The sequence below is a fragment of the Terrapene carolina genome, unplaced genomic scaffold (genome assembly GCF_002925995.2).
Source record: "Terrapene carolina triunguis isolate 2854851 unplaced genomic scaffold, T_m_triunguis-2.0 Scaffold66, whole genome shotgun sequence".
NCBI classification, from domain to species: Eukaryota; Metazoa; Chordata; order Testudines; family Emydidae; genus Terrapene; species Terrapene triunguis.
Genome location: NW_020664417.1, coordinates 57,528,238 through 57,545,370, shown reverse-complemented (window position 1 = coordinate 57,545,370; position 17,133 = coordinate 57,528,238).

The following is a 17,133-nucleotide window of genomic DNA, read 5'->3' as shown; positions in this document are numbered from 1 at the left end:
TCTTCCTCTGCATCTAGGACGCTCAAGTGACAATTTTGCCCCCCTAGACACTGAGAGGATTATATCAAATATATTAATGTGAATTACTGTATATTTTACCATCAACTACTATCCCTATGTAACTTCTCCTTCCTCCACCACCTCCTACCCCCTTCACACATGCACAGACCTTGACCTCCTATACTACGCTTGGAGTACTGTTGACATCTGGGCTGAAAAGGGGTTGAAATGGAGATGACCAAACTTGATAAACTGGGCAGGCCAATCCACTTCTAAGCTCCTTCCCTTCACTTCCTTTTATGTTTGTAGATCTACTCTCAGGGCTTGTATACACTTAAAATGCTACAGCAGCACAGCTGCGCCACTGTAGCGCTTCAAATGTAGACACTACCCATGCTGATGGGAGAATCCTCCCATTGGCATAGATAATCCAGCTCCCAGACAGCCAGTAGCTAGGTCGATGGAAGAATTGTTCTGTTAGCCTAGCATTGTCTACATGGGGACTTGGGTCGGCTTGACTATGTTACTCCGGGGTGTGGATTTTTCACACCCCTGAGCATTATAGATATGCTGACCTAATGTTCTAGTGTCTGACTCTCTCAAAACGCACAAACACAGCTCCTTGTTTGCTTCCATTTTGTGTCTTCAGTCAACATGCACAGTGTTTTTCTGAGGGAGTTTCCATTGGATAATCATGGCTTTCACTCTTTCATGCTGGATAGGATACCACAATGCAGCAAGTATGAACGTAGGAAATTTTACTTCAGCTAATAAATCCAAACTTTGCCCTCTAGCAGGAAAGATATCAAAGAGGCAGATTAAAAGGTTGTTGTTTAAGATTTTGCCATTGAACTTTATTCCCAGTTTTGAGTTAAGTGAATGAGTCTTGCGCAAAAGCTTAACAAGTATCTCAAAGTGTATTTTGCATCTTATTGAATCATTTTATGTTAGAACGTGAGGGATTGCTCATTAATAATTGTTAAGGGTGGTTTTAATAACAAGGGACTGGATTTTCAAAGTCTGTAGGGACTTTGGTACCGAACAATTACAACTGGTTTCCTGTGGCCTTAAACTTCTTTGAAAACCCAGGACTTAATTGTGCTGGCTGTTGATATTTTGTTTGTTTGTTTTGTCATTTAGATACAGAAATTTGATTCTTAACATTAAGGGGCTTCACTCTCCTCTCACTGATGTATATCAGGAGTGGCTTCATCAAAGTTAATGGAGTTGCACCCCTGTAAAACTGCCGAATCAGGACATGACAATCAACCTGAAAGTGTCAGTTTAACCAGGTTTTGGAGACTCCGGGTAGTTCTGTATACCTGTTATTGGCCCAAGGTTTTGTTACTGCCATTTTCATTGGCACTCTGGGGCTGTTATCTTACCAGACATCCTTGGAAATAGTGGGCTTGAGTGTCCATTTACTTACAATGGTGTCAATCAAGTCAATCAAGAGTAATTCCACTGAAGACAATGGAGTCATTGAAGTCACTGAAGTCAATGGAGTGATGCTGGCGTGATGCTGGTGTAGTACTGTAGAACTGGACTGAGTGATGAATCAGACCTAACATTTTATATTTCTTAGTTGTCTTTTTGCTATAATGTATAAATACATACAAAATTATATGCATTTTAAAGCAAAACTAATAAAAAGTGACTAAAACTTTTACATCTAGTCTATATCAAATATGCTTGAAAGCCAGAGAAAAATACACCTGCATACTATTTTTTTTTTAACAAACATAGTCAAAGTGTCTCTTTTGAAATCTCTTCTCATATCACTTTAAAACACTGTCATTACAGTTTTCCAAGTGGATGCAATAGGTAAAAGAGAGTGGAGAAGGAAGAGCTATAAAAAGTCTGCTAAAAAAAGCAGAGGACAAAACTAAGTTATCTGGGCTGTCACATTCTTGAAGTAAAATCTCATCACTCTAAGTTTAATGGTTCTTATTAAGTGTGGTTAACAGCTAAAAATGGTGAACTGTGTTCATCTCTCCAGCTTTGGCAGCAGTCATTGCACATAGTAATAAAAATAGAAAGAATTATGGTAGGACTTTTTTCCCCTGAATGGAGTTATTTGTCACCCATTAACTTAAAGTTTAAAGCACTGTTCATTAATAGACTGGCATTGATGTGTGACTCCATTACCAAGGCTCTTCAAGATGTACATTTTCCATTTAAAGCTGCCCATCTGTTTGATATGGAGAAATCTACTTCATGTGCATTCAATGTTCAACTCTGTTATGCTGTCAAGTTAGGTATGTTTTGTTTTGTTTGTGTCTCTTCTGCTTAGTTTTCAGGTTGCCGTAGATGTACAGAGATGTCCTCAGACTGCACATTTGACTTATAAAGTGGAAAAATATCAACAGCCTAAGGGTCAAATTATGGTAACTTGGTATTCTCTTATCTGGATTATCTCTTGCAACTCGCGTCACATCTTGTTTATGCATGTGGGAAGAGGAAGGAGAAGAAGAGGGGGAACACATTCCAGAAAGTATAGACGGATGATGCTAAATACATCTGACAATCACTCAAGCTAGCAACTTCCATGCACTGTCCTAGTCTAAAAAATGAGCAACCCAAATAGCAAGAGCTCTGAGGCATAAGTGGTTCTCTCAATTACAGAAAAGACATTCCTTCTCATGCAGATTCAGAGTAATCCTGTCATGGTCTGGTGCTGAGCATCATCACTCCCTGAGTTCTAGGCTGCCCAGAAGACTGGAACGGTAAAGCCCACTGTTTTATTTGTTCTATGAAATTGCCTAAATTTAGTTATTTCACAGGTAGCCTAAGCCTTTTATGTATGGGGAGGTGAGTGATTTGGAAATGGAGTTCTGTGATGTCATGTTATACACAGGTGCCATTAGCTGAAACACCGTGGCCAAAATCATGGAACCTGATTCACCCCTATGTTAATCCTGTTGAATGCCAGTGGTGGCTCAGGCCCACAAATGACAGGGATTCCTCCCGTGAAACCTACAATGTATACTGGCTCAGAATTGTTTGAGAATACTGAGAAATTCCTTCAAAGGTTACGGAATGACTCCAAAGGATCCTTCAAGGAACACTACGGGAATTCAAAACATTACCAAATGGCACTCAGTGGTAATTTTCAAAAGCCTCACATAAATTATTGGCTGAATGGATTTTATCCCAAAATTAGCAGTAGTGGCCAGAAGCACATCTGAAGCAGATATGAAATATGACCTACAAGAAATCATTCCTTACAAACTGCTAAATAGTGATCTGCAACAATCTTTCAGAATTTAGTTTGGTGCACCTAAGTGCAAAATAAATGTAACAATAATCAAGTGGCAGAATACTGCACTTTAGCATTTGGTTAACTTTTTTTAAAATTGATTTTCCTGTAGTTTTATACCAGTATACTGACATTTTATAATAAGTATAACTTTCATTTAGCTAAGACCCCTCCCTAATTAGAACAATTAAACATGAAATAGAGCTGAAGTATGACTGATACTCTTAGGCCTGGTCTACACTAGGCTTTTATGTCGACTTTAGCGCCGTTATATCGAATTAACCCTGCACCCGTCCACACCAGGAAGCCATTTAGTTCGACATAAAGCTCTCTTTAAATCGATTTCTGTAATCCTCCCCAACGAGAGGAGTAGCGCTAAATTCGACATGGCCATATCGAATTAGGCTAGGTGTGGATGGAAATCGACGCTAATAGCTCCGGGAGCTATCCCACAGTGCACCACTCTGTTGACGCTCTGGACAGCAGTCCGAGCTCGGATGCTCTGACCAGCCACACCCCCGGGAAAATTTGAATTCATTTTCATTTTCCTGTCTGGGCAGTTTGAATCTCAGTTCCTCTTTGGACATCGAGGGGAGCTCAGCAGCAGTGGCAACTATGCAGAGCTCTCCAGCAGAGATGGCCGTGCAATCCAATAGAAAGAGGGCCCCAGCATGGACTGATCGGGAAGTCTTGGATCTCATCGCAGTGTGGGGCGATGAGTCCGTGCTTTCAGAGCTGCGCTCCAAAAGAAGGAATGCTAAGATCTACGAGAAGATCTCCAAAGCCATGGCAGAGAGAGGCTACAGCCGGGATGCAACGCAGTGCCGCGTGAAAATCAAGGAGCTGAGACAAGGCTACCAAAAAACCAAAGAGGCTAACGGACGCTCCGGATCCCAGCCCCACACATCCCGTTTCTACGAGGCACTGCATTCCATCCTGGGAGCGGCCGCCACCACTACCCCACCCCTGACCGTGGACTCCGAGGATGGGATCATGTCCGCGGCCGGTTCCTCGTCGGACATGGCAGCGGACGGGGAAGATGAAGAAGGAGATGAGGAGGACGAGGCAGTCGACAGCGCTGGCACCGCTGATTTCCCCGACAGCCAGGAGCTCTTCATCACCCTTACCGAGATCCCGTACCAACCGTCCCCATCCCTTACCCCGGACACAGAATCAGGGGACGGATCAAGCAGTAAGTGCTGTAAACATATAAACATTTATTTAAAACAGAACGGTAATATTTATACTATTAACAATGTATATTTGTAAAAGTGCTGTAAACTAGTAAAAAAATAATCAGGTACAAAACAGGAATATTTACAAAGGTAACAAATGGGTTTTCATGATTTCTCTGTCTTAGGCTATTCTCTATTTAGTCCCAAGTATTTTAAAAAAATTTCACAATGTCCGTTACTACATGATTCCCAGGCCCAAGACGCTCCACTCCAAAGTCCCAGTGCACCTACGCGAAAATCCGGTCAATGTGGCCGGGGATCGACGAGAAATCCTCGTAGGAGAACTCCTCGTAGGTCTCGTGGAGGTAGAGCTCAAGCCTGTTGATCAGGTTCCGGGGTAGGGCGATCTTAGTGGGCCCTCCGTGGTAGCAGACATGTCCCCTCCACGCCACAATCAAGTACTCCGGGATCATGGCCCGACATAGCATGGCGGCATACGGCCCCGGTTTCTGCATGCTTTCCCGCAGCATGCGTTCTCTCTGGGTGTCCGGGATCCTCAGGAGGGTGATGTCGCTCATGACGCCCTGCTTTGAATTAGGGAGGGGAATGTTAGTATTGGGACTGCTTTACAGCCACGCGGTGGAGGGAGAGGGGCAGCATACAGGGATCTTTCCCTGGGACAGCCGCGAGGGGGTGGGACAGGGGCAGAGTTGATGCTGTCCTGATTGCTGGCAGCACAGACTGGCATTGCTTTCAATGTGAAAGGAGGCCAGTGCTACTGCTGGAGTTTTAAGCAGCCACAAGTCTGCGGCTTACCATTATTGCCCGCTCCAGAAGTTCAGGTCTCCAGCCACAGTTCTCTGAACACTCCAAGACCTCCGCAAGTCCACAGGCACTGAAGGCGACGGCCGAAAATTCGACCTTGTCCTGAGTGCGCATGTGAGAGGTTCAGTGCATGGTCTTGTTCACAGAGAAAGACTAGGTTCTTTGTATACAATTTCATTTATCTGTCTCAGGAATTCACTCCCTTTTTAAAATTCACACAGACACATCTGTGACTGTCTCCCAACCCAGCCTGTCAGCACACTCCCAGAGGCTAGCGCAGATTAGGCGGAGGAAGAAGAAGACGCGTGAAGACATGTTCACAGAACTAATGGGCTGCTCCCGAGCCCAGGCAGCCCAGCAGACACAGTGGAGGGAGAACTTGTCACAAATGCACCGAGCAGTCATGGAACGGGAGGAGAGGTGGCGTCAGGAGGACCAACAGGCTACTGAAAAGCTGCTTGGACTAATGAGGGAGCAAACGGACACGCTCCGGCGCCTTGTGGATGTTCTGCAAGACCGGAGGCAGGAGGACAGAGCCCCGCTGCAGTCTATCTGTAACCGCCCTCACCCGCCACCAAGTCCCACACCACCCTCACCCAAAGTCCAAAGAAGGAGGGGCGGCAAGGGCCGTTAAAACTTTCAATCAACCCCTGCAGACTGCTCTAGCAGTAGAAGGCTGACATTCCCCAAAATTTCATAAGTCCTTTCCTACCCACCTCACACAAGCCCCCGTCCAAGTTTCACCCCCCACGTTTCATGTCTGGTTCGCAATAAAATGTTTGTTTCTGTTCATTACTGTTTCAGTCAGGTTCTTTTGAGGGAGAGTCTGTCTGGAGGGGGGGAAGGGGCTTGGTAATTGGACAGGACAGTGACCTTTAGCAGGGTACAGAGGCGGTGTCAGGTCCAGCATCAGGACACATACACAGTGCGGTCACTGGTTACCCTGGTCAGTCTTGGAGGTGGTTTTCATGTTCTGGGGGGGGGTTTTGCTCTGTTACTTTGTGGTGGGGGAGGGCGGTTACAGATCTTATGCAGCGGTCCTTATCCTGGCTCACCGATCCACGCAGCAGGGGATCTGTAACCCTACCCCCCCTGCCAGAAAGTCACATAGCCGACACATACACACAGTCCCCCCCAGGAGTGCTGGCAGGCTCCATTGAAATAACCAGTCCACCAGTGCGGAGCCTGTCATTCCGGGAGTTTAGAAGCATCATTTGCATCAGAACACTAAACCCGCCCCCCGCCACAGTCTGCGTCCCCGGTTTAAAATATTCCCGCGAAAACAGCAATACAGACAACGGTGTTCATTAACAAAATCGAAATGATTTTATTTTTTGGGAAGGGGAAGGGGGTGAAGGGGGTATGTAACTGGAGAGGATAGTCAAAATGAACTGGGTAAAGAAACGGGGGCAGGTTCAGCTTTTCTGTCCACAAACTGAAAAGTCACTGGTTGCCCTGCTCACTCAGGAACCTAGCTTTCAAAGCCTCCCGGATGCACAGGGCGTCCCGCTGGGATCTTCTAATGGCCCGGCTGTCTGGCTGGACGTAATCAGCAGCCAGGCTATTTGCCTCTAGCTCCCACCCCGCCATAAAGGTCTCCCCCTTGCTCTCACACAGATTGTGGAGCACACAGCAAGCTGCAATAACGATGGGGATATTGGTTTCACTGAGATCACAGCGAGTGAGTAAGCTTCTCCATCTCCCTTTGAGACGGCCAAAAGCACACTCCACCACCATTCTGCACTTGCTCAGCCGGTAGTTGAAGAGTTCTTTTTCTGTGTCCAGGGCGCCAGTATAGGGCTTCATGAGCCAGGGCATTAGCGGGTAGGCTGGGTCCCCGAGGATGACTGTAGGCATCTCCACATCCCCAAGAGTTATTTTGTGGTCTGGGAAGTAAATACCTTCCTGCAGCCGTCTAAACAGACCAGAGTTCCTGAACACGCGAGCGTCATGAACCTTGCCCGGCCATCCGACGTAGATGTTTGTAAACCGTCCCCGATGGTCCACCAGTGCTTGCAGCACCATTGAAAAGTAGCCCTTTCTATTGATGTACTGGCTGGCCTGGTGGTCAGGTCCCAGGATAGGGATGTGAGTCCCATCTATAGCCCCACCGCAGTTTGGGAATCCCATCGCGGCAAAGCCATCTATGATGACCTGCGCGTTTCCCAGGGTCACTACCTTTGGGAGCAGTACCTTGACGATTGCCTTGGCTACTTGCATGACAACAACCCCCACGGTAGATTTGCCCACACCAAAGTGGTTCGCGACTGACCGGTAGCTGTCCGGCGTTGCAAGCTTCCAGAGGGCTATGGCCACTCGCTTCTGGACAGTGAGGGCTGCTCGCATGCGGGTGTCCTTGCGCTTCAGGGCAGGGGACAGCAACTCACAAAGTTCGAGGAAAGTCCCCTTCCGCATGCGAAAGTTTCGCAGCCACTGGGATTCATCCCAGACCTGAAGCACTATACGGTCCCACCATTCCGTGCTTGTTTCCCGGGCCCAGAATCGCCGTTCAACAAAATCCACATGCCCCATTGCCAACGTCATGTCCTGGGCGCTGGGGCTCGTGGTTTCTGACAGCTCTGTGCCACTCTCCGACTTCAGGCTCTCACGGCGGTGCCGTAGCCTCCTCGCCCGATTTCTCTGCATCTGCCTCAGGGAAAGGTGTATGATAAGCTGCGAGGTGTTGAGAACGGCCACAAGTGCAGCGATGGTCGCAGCGTGATCCATGCTCGCAGTGCTGTGGCGTCCGCGCTGTCACTGACCAGAAAAGTGCGCGAACTGATTTCCCGCCGGCGCTTTCATGGAGGGAGGGAGGGCGTTAGTGACGGACGGATGACGACAAATTTTTTTTACCCAGAAGGCATTGGCGGCTCGACCCAGAATTCCGATGGGCAGCGGGGACTGCGGGAACTGTGGGATAGCTGCCCACAGTGCACCGCTTCCAATATCGACGCTCGCCCCGTTAGTGTGGACTCACAAAGTCGAATTACTGTCCTTAGTGTGTCCTTAGTGTGGACACACACGTTCGACTTTGCAATATCGATTCCACATATTCGATTTAAGTAAAATCGAATTACCCTCGTAGTGTAGACATACCCTTAGTCACACATTTATGCTGTATGTAGCTTTCTTCAAAACTTTTGTAATGTGCTAATAGTTTAAAAATCTACCTTTACTGATTACTTAATAGCACCAAGATTTTAGCAATGGTAGCTGCACTTACAATGGGTAGAGTGCATCTGGTTTTCTTTTTTCTCAAGAAATGAGAATCTACAAATTTGTAAAATGTATCAATAAACAGGTATGACCAATGCTTTGTAAGAATGTGAGAACAAAACTGAATGCCATTGTTCTAGAGTTGGTGACAATCCATGGTATTGCATGCACTGTACAAATAGAGGAATATGCTGATATGTACCATTAGTGATAGAAACAAAGTGCTTTTTACAATGTTTTCATTGACTATACTATCCAGGAAGGTAAAGAAATTCAGCAAAGCAGAAGAGCTGGATACAAAAGGCCCAGTCCAGTTTCCGATGATGTCAGTGAAAAGATTCCTATTGACTTGAGTTGGAGCTGGATCAGGCACAAAGAAAGAGATAGGGGTGTGAGAGAAATGGAAGAGAATAAGCTGGAGAGTGGATAGGAAAGAAAAGATACAATAAAGTGCACTATACATTTGGAAAATTCAGGTTCTATGAGATTTCTATCCCATTAAGACTTCAGAGAGCAATGTGGGACTGAGGCAGCAATACCGAGGAAGCCCCAGGCTGCCAGGAAGTTTGAACAGCATTGGAACAGCAGGTCTGGACAGCATACAGAAGGAGAATGTAAAAATGAGAGACTTTCCCAAGGGCTTCTTCTGGGAGCTGGAAAATAACTGACATCAAGTAAATATCCATTTATAAATAAAGAGGATTCAGGGAAGGTGAGTAGGGTAGTATGTCCTACTTCCAGTGAATCTTGACCACTACAGGGTGGGTGAGTGATCCAACAAACATTTTCTTTGTGGCCTGAATGAACAGGACCCATTTCTCTGTTCCTCCTTTATTTTATATAAAGTCAGTTTCACAAGTGATAATCCTGACATTTTGGAGGCCGATGCAAGGGCCAGACAAATCCCCCAAGATCTGCAGCATAAGGAGAATAAAATACAATGTCAACAGGACAATTGAGTAGTTACTGGGTTCTACCATCCAATTGCTGTCATCAGGGGAGGAAATCAAAGATAGGTGAAAAGACTTCCTCCTAACAGCCTATCATTAAGGGAGCCGATATATGGTTTCCACTGGTCTCCTCAACAAAGATGTCTCACCCTTAAAGGTGAGTGACATGGTCAGAGAGTCATGAAATGAGAAGGGTGAGAAATTTACCAAAATAATCTAAACTTAAAAAAGGGTTTGAGGCTTGTGTGGAAGTCTGACATAGTTTAGATGTAGTGAAGATAAACATGACTAGGAAGAACTATTTTTTCTGTCAGTAAGATTCTTAGGGTACATTTTACATTCATTGTGCACATGGAATGTCAGTTGGCATCAATAGGGGTTTTGCACTAAGACAAAAGGGACACTATGACAAAAAAAATCTTCTTCCACTAAAGTCAAGACAGTAAAAGGATTTAAAAAATTGTTTAGAACACATCTTGCATCTGAATGAAAATACTCTTGATGCTGTAGTTGTAATGATGTAATATATTGAATGAAAGAAAAAAGGAGGGTCATCTGCTTTCTGGTGTCCTGCTATTTAATTTGTTAGAAAATTCTATTCCTACAAAGGTAATTCAGGAAGAAGCTGGAGGCGATTAGATTCAATATGACTTAGCAAAGAGGGAACCTTTATAAGAATGATTCTTAGCAATGACTGCAAATGAAATTTAGCTATCCATTATCCTGAACAGGTGACTAATTTTGTTTAATTAAGAATGCAGTAATTCTCTTTGAAGTCAATGGGAATCTTTTAATTCATGTCCCATAGATTTTAATTAGGTTGCATTTCTGTAACTGACTACAGAATCAAGCTCATTATGGCATCCGATTCTGCTATCCTTACTCATTTTGAGTAGTACCTTTCAGTGGGACTATTTCTATAGTAAGTTACTTCTCAGCATGGGAAACCAGAAACTGGTCCTAACTTTGGGCCTGGTCTACACTAGGCGTTTATGTCGAATTTAGCGCCATTACATCGAATTAATCCTGCACCCGTCCACACTACGAAGCTATTTAGTTCGACATAGAGGTCTATTAAATTCGATTTCTGTACTCCTCCCCAACGAGGGGAGTAGCGCTAAATTCGACATGGCCATGTCGAATTAGGCTAGGTGTGGATGGAATTCGACGCTAATAGCTCCGGGAGCTATCCCACAGTGCACCACTTTGTTGACGCTCTGGACAGCAGTCCGAGCTCGGATGCTCTGACCAGCCACACAGGAAAAGCCCCGGGAAAATTTGAATTCCTTTTCCTGTCTGGGCAGTTTGAATCTCATTTCCTGTTTGGACATCGTGGCGAGCTCAGCAGCACTGGCAACGATGCAGAGCTCTCCAGCAGAGATGGCCTTGCAATCTCAGACTAGAAAGAGGGCCCAGCATGGACTGATCGGGAAGTCTTGGATCTCATCGCTGAGTGGGGTGATGAGTCCGTGCTTTCCGAGCTGCGCTCCAAAAGATGGAATACAAAGATCTATGAGAAGATCTCTAAAGCCATGGCACAGAGAGGATACAGCCGGGATGCAACGCAGTGCCGCGTGAAAATCAAGGAGCTGAGACAAGGCTACCAGAAGACCAAAGAGGCAAACGGACGCTCCGGATCCCAGCCCCAGACATCCCGTTTCTACGAGGCACTGCATTCCATCCTAGGTGCGGCCGCCACCACTACCCCACCACTGACCGTGGACTCTAAGGATGGGATGTTGTCAATGGCCGGTTCCTCGGACATGTTAGCGGACGGGGAAGATGAGGAAGGAGATGAGGAGGACGAGGCAGTCGACAGCGCTTGCAACGCTGATTTCCCCGACAGCCAGGATCTCTTCATCACTCTTACAGAGATCCCCTACCAACCGTCCCCAGCCATTAACCCGGACACAGAATCAGGGGAAGGATCATCCAGTAAGTGTTTTAAACATCTAAACATTTATTTTTAACAGAACAGGAATATTAACAATAACAACAATGGGTTTCTCATGATTAGTTTGCCCTAGGCGCTTAACGTTTCAGTCCTGGGCAGTGCAACTATTCAAAAAAAATCTAACAATGTCCGGTTTAGCATGATTGTTCTGCCCAAGCCGCTCTACTGTTTAGTCCCTGCCAGTGCAGCTACAGTAAAATGCGGTCTATATGTCCGGGGATAGAGCTGAAATCCTCAATGGACATCTCCACGAAGCTCTCCTGGAGGTAATTGGAAAGCCTTTGCATCAGGTTCCTGGGGAGAGCGGCCTTATTGGGTCCTCCGTAGTAGCAGACATTTCCGCGCCAGGAGACAAGCAAGTACTCCGGGATCATTGCCCTGCAGAGCATGGCGGCATACGGCCCTGGTCTTTGCAGGCTTTCCCAGAGCATTCTTTCTTTATCTCTGTCTGAGATCCTCATCAGGGTGATGTCGCTCATGGTGACCTGCTTTGAATTAGGTAGGGGAATGTTAGTATTGGGACTGCTTGCCTGTTCCTTTACAGAACTGTAACCGCCGGTTTACAGCCACGCGGTGGAGGCGGGAGAGGGGCGGCATACAGGGATCTTTCCCTGCGACAGCCGCGAGGGGGTGGGACAGGGGCAGAGTTCATGCTTGCCGGATTGCTGGCAGCAGGGACTGGCATTGCTTTCAATGTGAAAGGAGGCCAGTGCTACTATTAAAGTTTTAAGCAGCCACAAGTCTATGGCTTACCATGTCTGCCTGCTACACAAATTCCGTTGTCCTGCCCCGCTTCTCAGATCTGCAGTGCAAGACCCCAAGCACTGAATGCGAAGGCCGAAAATTCGACCTTGTCCTGAGTGCGCATGTGATAGGTGCTGTGCATGGTCTTGTTCACAAAGACTATGTTCTTTGTTCACAACTACATTTATCTTTCTGAGGAATTCACTCCCTTTTTCCCATTCCCACAGCCACAGCTGCGACTGTCTCACAACCCAGCCTGGCATCACACTCCCAGAGGCTAGCGCAGATTAGGCGTAGGAAGAAGAGGACGGGGGAGGACATGTTCTCGGAACTTATGGGCTGCTCCCGAGCCCAGGCAGCACAGCAGACCCAGTGGAGGGAGAACTTGTCCCAAATGCACCGATCACACATGGAACGGGAGGAGAGGTGGCGGCAGGAAGACCAGCAGGCGACTCAAACGCTGCTTGGACTAATGAGGGAGCAAACGGACACGCTCCGGCACCTTGTGGATGTTCTGCAGGACCGGAGGCAGGAGGACAGAGCCCCGCTGCAGTCTATCTGTAACCGCCCTCCCCCGCCACCAAGTCCCATACCCCCCTCACCCAAAGTCCAAAGAAGGAGGGGCGGCAGAGTCCGTGAAAACTCTCACTCCACCCCTGCAGAGTGCTCTAGTACTAGAAGGCTCTCATTCCCCAAAATTTGACAAGTCCTTTCCTTCCCGCCTCACACAAGCCCCCGTCCAAGTTTCACCCCCCAGTTTCATGTGTAGTTGCTAATAAAAAATACGTTTCTGTTAATTACTGTTTCCATCATGTTCTCTTAGAGGAGAGTCTGTCTGAAGGGGGGGAAGGGGGTTGGTAATTGGACAGGAGAGTCACCTTTACCAGGGTACAGAGGTGGGGGCAGGTTCAGCAGCAGGGCACACACACATTGCAGTCACTAGTTACCCTGGTCAGTCTGGGAGGTGGTTTTAGTGTTCTGTGGGGGATGGGGGGTGCTCTGTGACTTTGTGGCGGGGGAGGGCAGTTACAGATCTTATGCATCGGTCCTTATCCTGGATCACAGAGCCACGCAGCAGGGGATCTGTAACCGTCCTCCCCCTGCCACAAAGTTACATAGCCCCCCCACACAAAGAGTCCCGAACAGGAGGGGTGGCAGGGTCCGTTGAAACCACCAGTCCATCACTGCGGAGCCTGTCATTCCTGGAGTTTGGAAGCGTCATTTGCATCACTACACTACACCCGCTCCCCACCACAGTCTGCGTCCCAGGTTCAACACTTTCCCATGAAAACAGTAATAAAGAAAATGGTGTTCATTAACAAAATTCAAGTGATTTTATTTTTACACGTGTGTTGGAAGGGGGGGAACGGGGTATGTAACTGGAGAGGATACTGAATATTTAGTGGGTAAAGAAACGGGGGCAGGTTCAGCTTCTCTGTACACAAACTGAAAAGTCACTGGTTACCCTGCTCACTCAGGAACCTAGCTTTCAAAGCCTCCCGGATGCACAGCGCGTCCCGCTGGGCTCTTCTAATCGCCCGGCTGTCTGGCTGGGCGTAATCAGAAGCCAGGCTATTTGCCTCAACCTCCCACCCCACCATAAAGGTCTCCCCCTTGCTCTCACAGAGATTGTGGAGCACACAGCAAGCTGCAATAACAATGGGGATATTGGTTTCACTGAGATCACAGCGAGTCAGTAAGCTTCTCCATCTCCCCTTGAGACAGCCAAAAGCACACTCCACCACCATTCTGCACTTGCTCAGCCGGTAGTTGAAGAGTTCTTTTTCAGTGTCCGGGCGCCAGTATAGGGCTTCATGAGCCAGGGCATTAGCGGGTAGGCTGGGTCCCCGAGGATGACTATAGGCATCTCCACATCCCCAAGCATTATTTTGTGGTCCGGGAAGTAAATACCTTCCTGCAGCCGTCTAAACAGACCTGAGTTCTTGAAAACACGAGCGTCATGAACCTTGCCCGGCCATCCGACGTTGATGTTTGTAAAACATCCCCTATGGTCCACCAGTGCTTGCAGTACCATTGAAAAGTAGCCCTTTCGGTTGATGTACTGGCTGGCCTGGTGGTCCGGTCCCAGGATAGGGATGTGAGTTCCATCTATAGCCCCACCGCAGTTTGGGAATCCCATCGCGGCTAAGCCATCTATGATGGCCTGCGCGTTTCCCAGGGTCACTACCTTTGAGAGCAGTACCTCAACGATTGCGTTGGCTACTTGCATCACAACAACCCCCACGGTAGATTTGCCCACGCCAAAGTGGTTCGCGACTGACCGGTAGCTGTCTGGCGTTGCAAGCTTCCAGAGGGCTATGGCCACTCGCTTCTGGACAGTCAGGGCTGCTCGTATCCGGGTGTCATTGCGCTTCAGGGCAGGGGACAGCAACTCACAAAGTTCAAGGAAAGTCCCCTTCCGCATGCGAAAGTTTCGCAGCCACTGGGATTCATCCCAGACCTGCAGCACTATGCGGTCCCACCAGTCCGTGCTTGTTTCCCGGGCCCAGAATCGCCGTTCCACAACATCCACATGACCCATTGCCACCGTGATGTCCGCGGCGCTGGGTCCCGTGCTTTCTGACAGGTCTGTGCTACTCTCAGACTTCAGGCCCTCACCGCGGTGCCGTAGCCTCCTCGCCCGATTTATCTGCATCTGCCTCTGGGAAAGGTGGATGATAAGCTGTGAGGCGTTGACAACAGCCACAACTGCAGCGATGGTCGCAGCGGGCTCCATGCTCGCAGTGCTGTGGCGTCCGTGCTGTCACTGACCAGAAAAGTGCGCGAACTGATTTCCTGCCGGCGCTTTCAGGGAGGGAGGGCGGGAGTGACGGACGGATGACGACAGTTACCCAAAAGCACCCTCGACACATTTTTTTACCCAGAAGGCATTGGCGGCTCGACCCAGAATTCCAATGGGCAGCGGGGACTGCGGGAACTGTGGGATAGCCGCCCACAGTGCACCGCTTCCAATGTCGACGCTTTCCCCGTTAGTGTGGACTCACAAAGTCGAATTACTGTCCTTAGTGTGGACACACATGTTCGACTTTGCAATATCGATTCCACATATTCGATTTAAGTAAAATTGAACTACTCTCGTAGTGTAGACATACCCTTGGTTTTCTGAAGCTGAGGAGGCCTGATAAAGGTGAAGATAATTGAAACTAACGTAGGTGGATTGCCAGGCTGATTTACATAATTTACGTAAATGCTTTTTTCATCACCTTCCAATGTACACTTACTCTCAGAAAACAGAATAAGAAGATCTGCTCTCAGTTTAAATCTGGGATAGTTCTTCTGACACCAATGGTAATTCAGATTTACACCGGCATATCTTAGAGCAGAGTTTAACCTGTTCTCAGGTCATTTAAAATAAATTAATTGTTATCCATGAAATTTACAATAACCAGCTGCTAGTGTTGCTGTTAATACAAAATCACTACTGAGAAGTGAGAGCAAAGGTGTATCTAAAGCTTCAAGATACAAAAGAAAAACTACAGTAAAAACAATGACTGTTTTATTTTATTAATAATAATTTTACCGTGGCCAAAAGTACACTCAGCATTTTTCAGACAGACAAAGAAAGGCATGGTCCCTGTCCTGAGGTGCTTGCAATCGACAGTTAGAAATGATGCAATGAGTGGGGACAAACCCTAAAGGAAGCCTTGGCAGGAACATAGAACTGGAAGAGACCTCACAGATCTTCAAGTCCAACCCCCTACTGTTAAAGTCCAGTCCCCATCATATAATCTAAGTCATGCATTTATCAAGCTCCATCTTCAAAACTGATGAATCCCAAGATGCACTATTCACAATTCACATGGCAGCCCTCCAAAACTTAAACATAAACAAGTGTGTTTTTTTTCTAAACCAGGACCTTAATGATAGAAGAGGGTGCAATGAACTTCTCCTCTCCTTGAGCCCCTGTATAGTACATGGGTAAAAGTCACACTACTTGGGCTCAGATACTATACAGTATGCAAGCATAGCACTACCCCTGCCAATAGACTCCTTAAGGTGGCCAGGAAGAGGCAGAGAGAGGACTGGGCTATGTCCACCTCCTTCTACACAGGCCATTTAAGGGAGACAACACACTTTAAGGGAGACAACACACTTCACCCTTTCAAATGGTGTCACAGGAGCTATGCTCCAAGAGTCATTGTACTTTCCTAGTGCTCAATGCCACCAATACCCCAGATAGGGCAATGAGCCTCAGTACCAACTACCTCATAAGCAGTGTAAGACCACCCACCATCCATCTGGTCCTTGCTCAGTTGCAAGAGGTCTCAGGATGCAGATGCATAACTCAATACAAACAATGACTTTAGAAAACAAAAGTAAAATAAAACAGACAAACCCCTCCCAAGTCCCGTTGCACCCTCCTCCCCAGCTAATTCTGAGAAACTAAGTTAAAATACCAATAGGCTGACATTGCATATGTAAATATATTATGTTTCTGTAGACACATTATTGCATAAGGGATTTCTTCATTTAACGGTAACCTGCAAAGCTAAAATATAAAAAAGAACTATTTCTGCTGGCATTCTTGTTTCTTCCAGGACCCCCTTGGAAATGACACACTATCTCAATAGGAGATTCTCCTGATAAAACAATGCATGAGTGAAATTCTCAATAGTACCTAAATCCTAAGGCATTCAAGTCTAATTGATTTTCATTGGTACTTGTGCTCCAAAGTGACTTAGATGCTTTCAAAATCCCATCCAAAATGAGCATTTTAATAAACGGCCTAGGGTGGATAACTATTTAGAAATTTAGAACTAAATCCTCATATTGACTTCAAATGGGAGTTTTGCCTGCACATGGACTACAGAACTTGGTCAAAGTTCCCCACGTAATGGGTCTGATTCTCACTTAGACCAAGGCCTCTTTATACTGCTCTGGCAGCATAAAGGGGTCGGAGAGGATTTGCAAATGTAATTTAACAGAACACTGTAAAAGAGCCTTCTAGTGTAAACAAGAATCAGGCCTTTAAAAAAAGTCAGTGGGTGA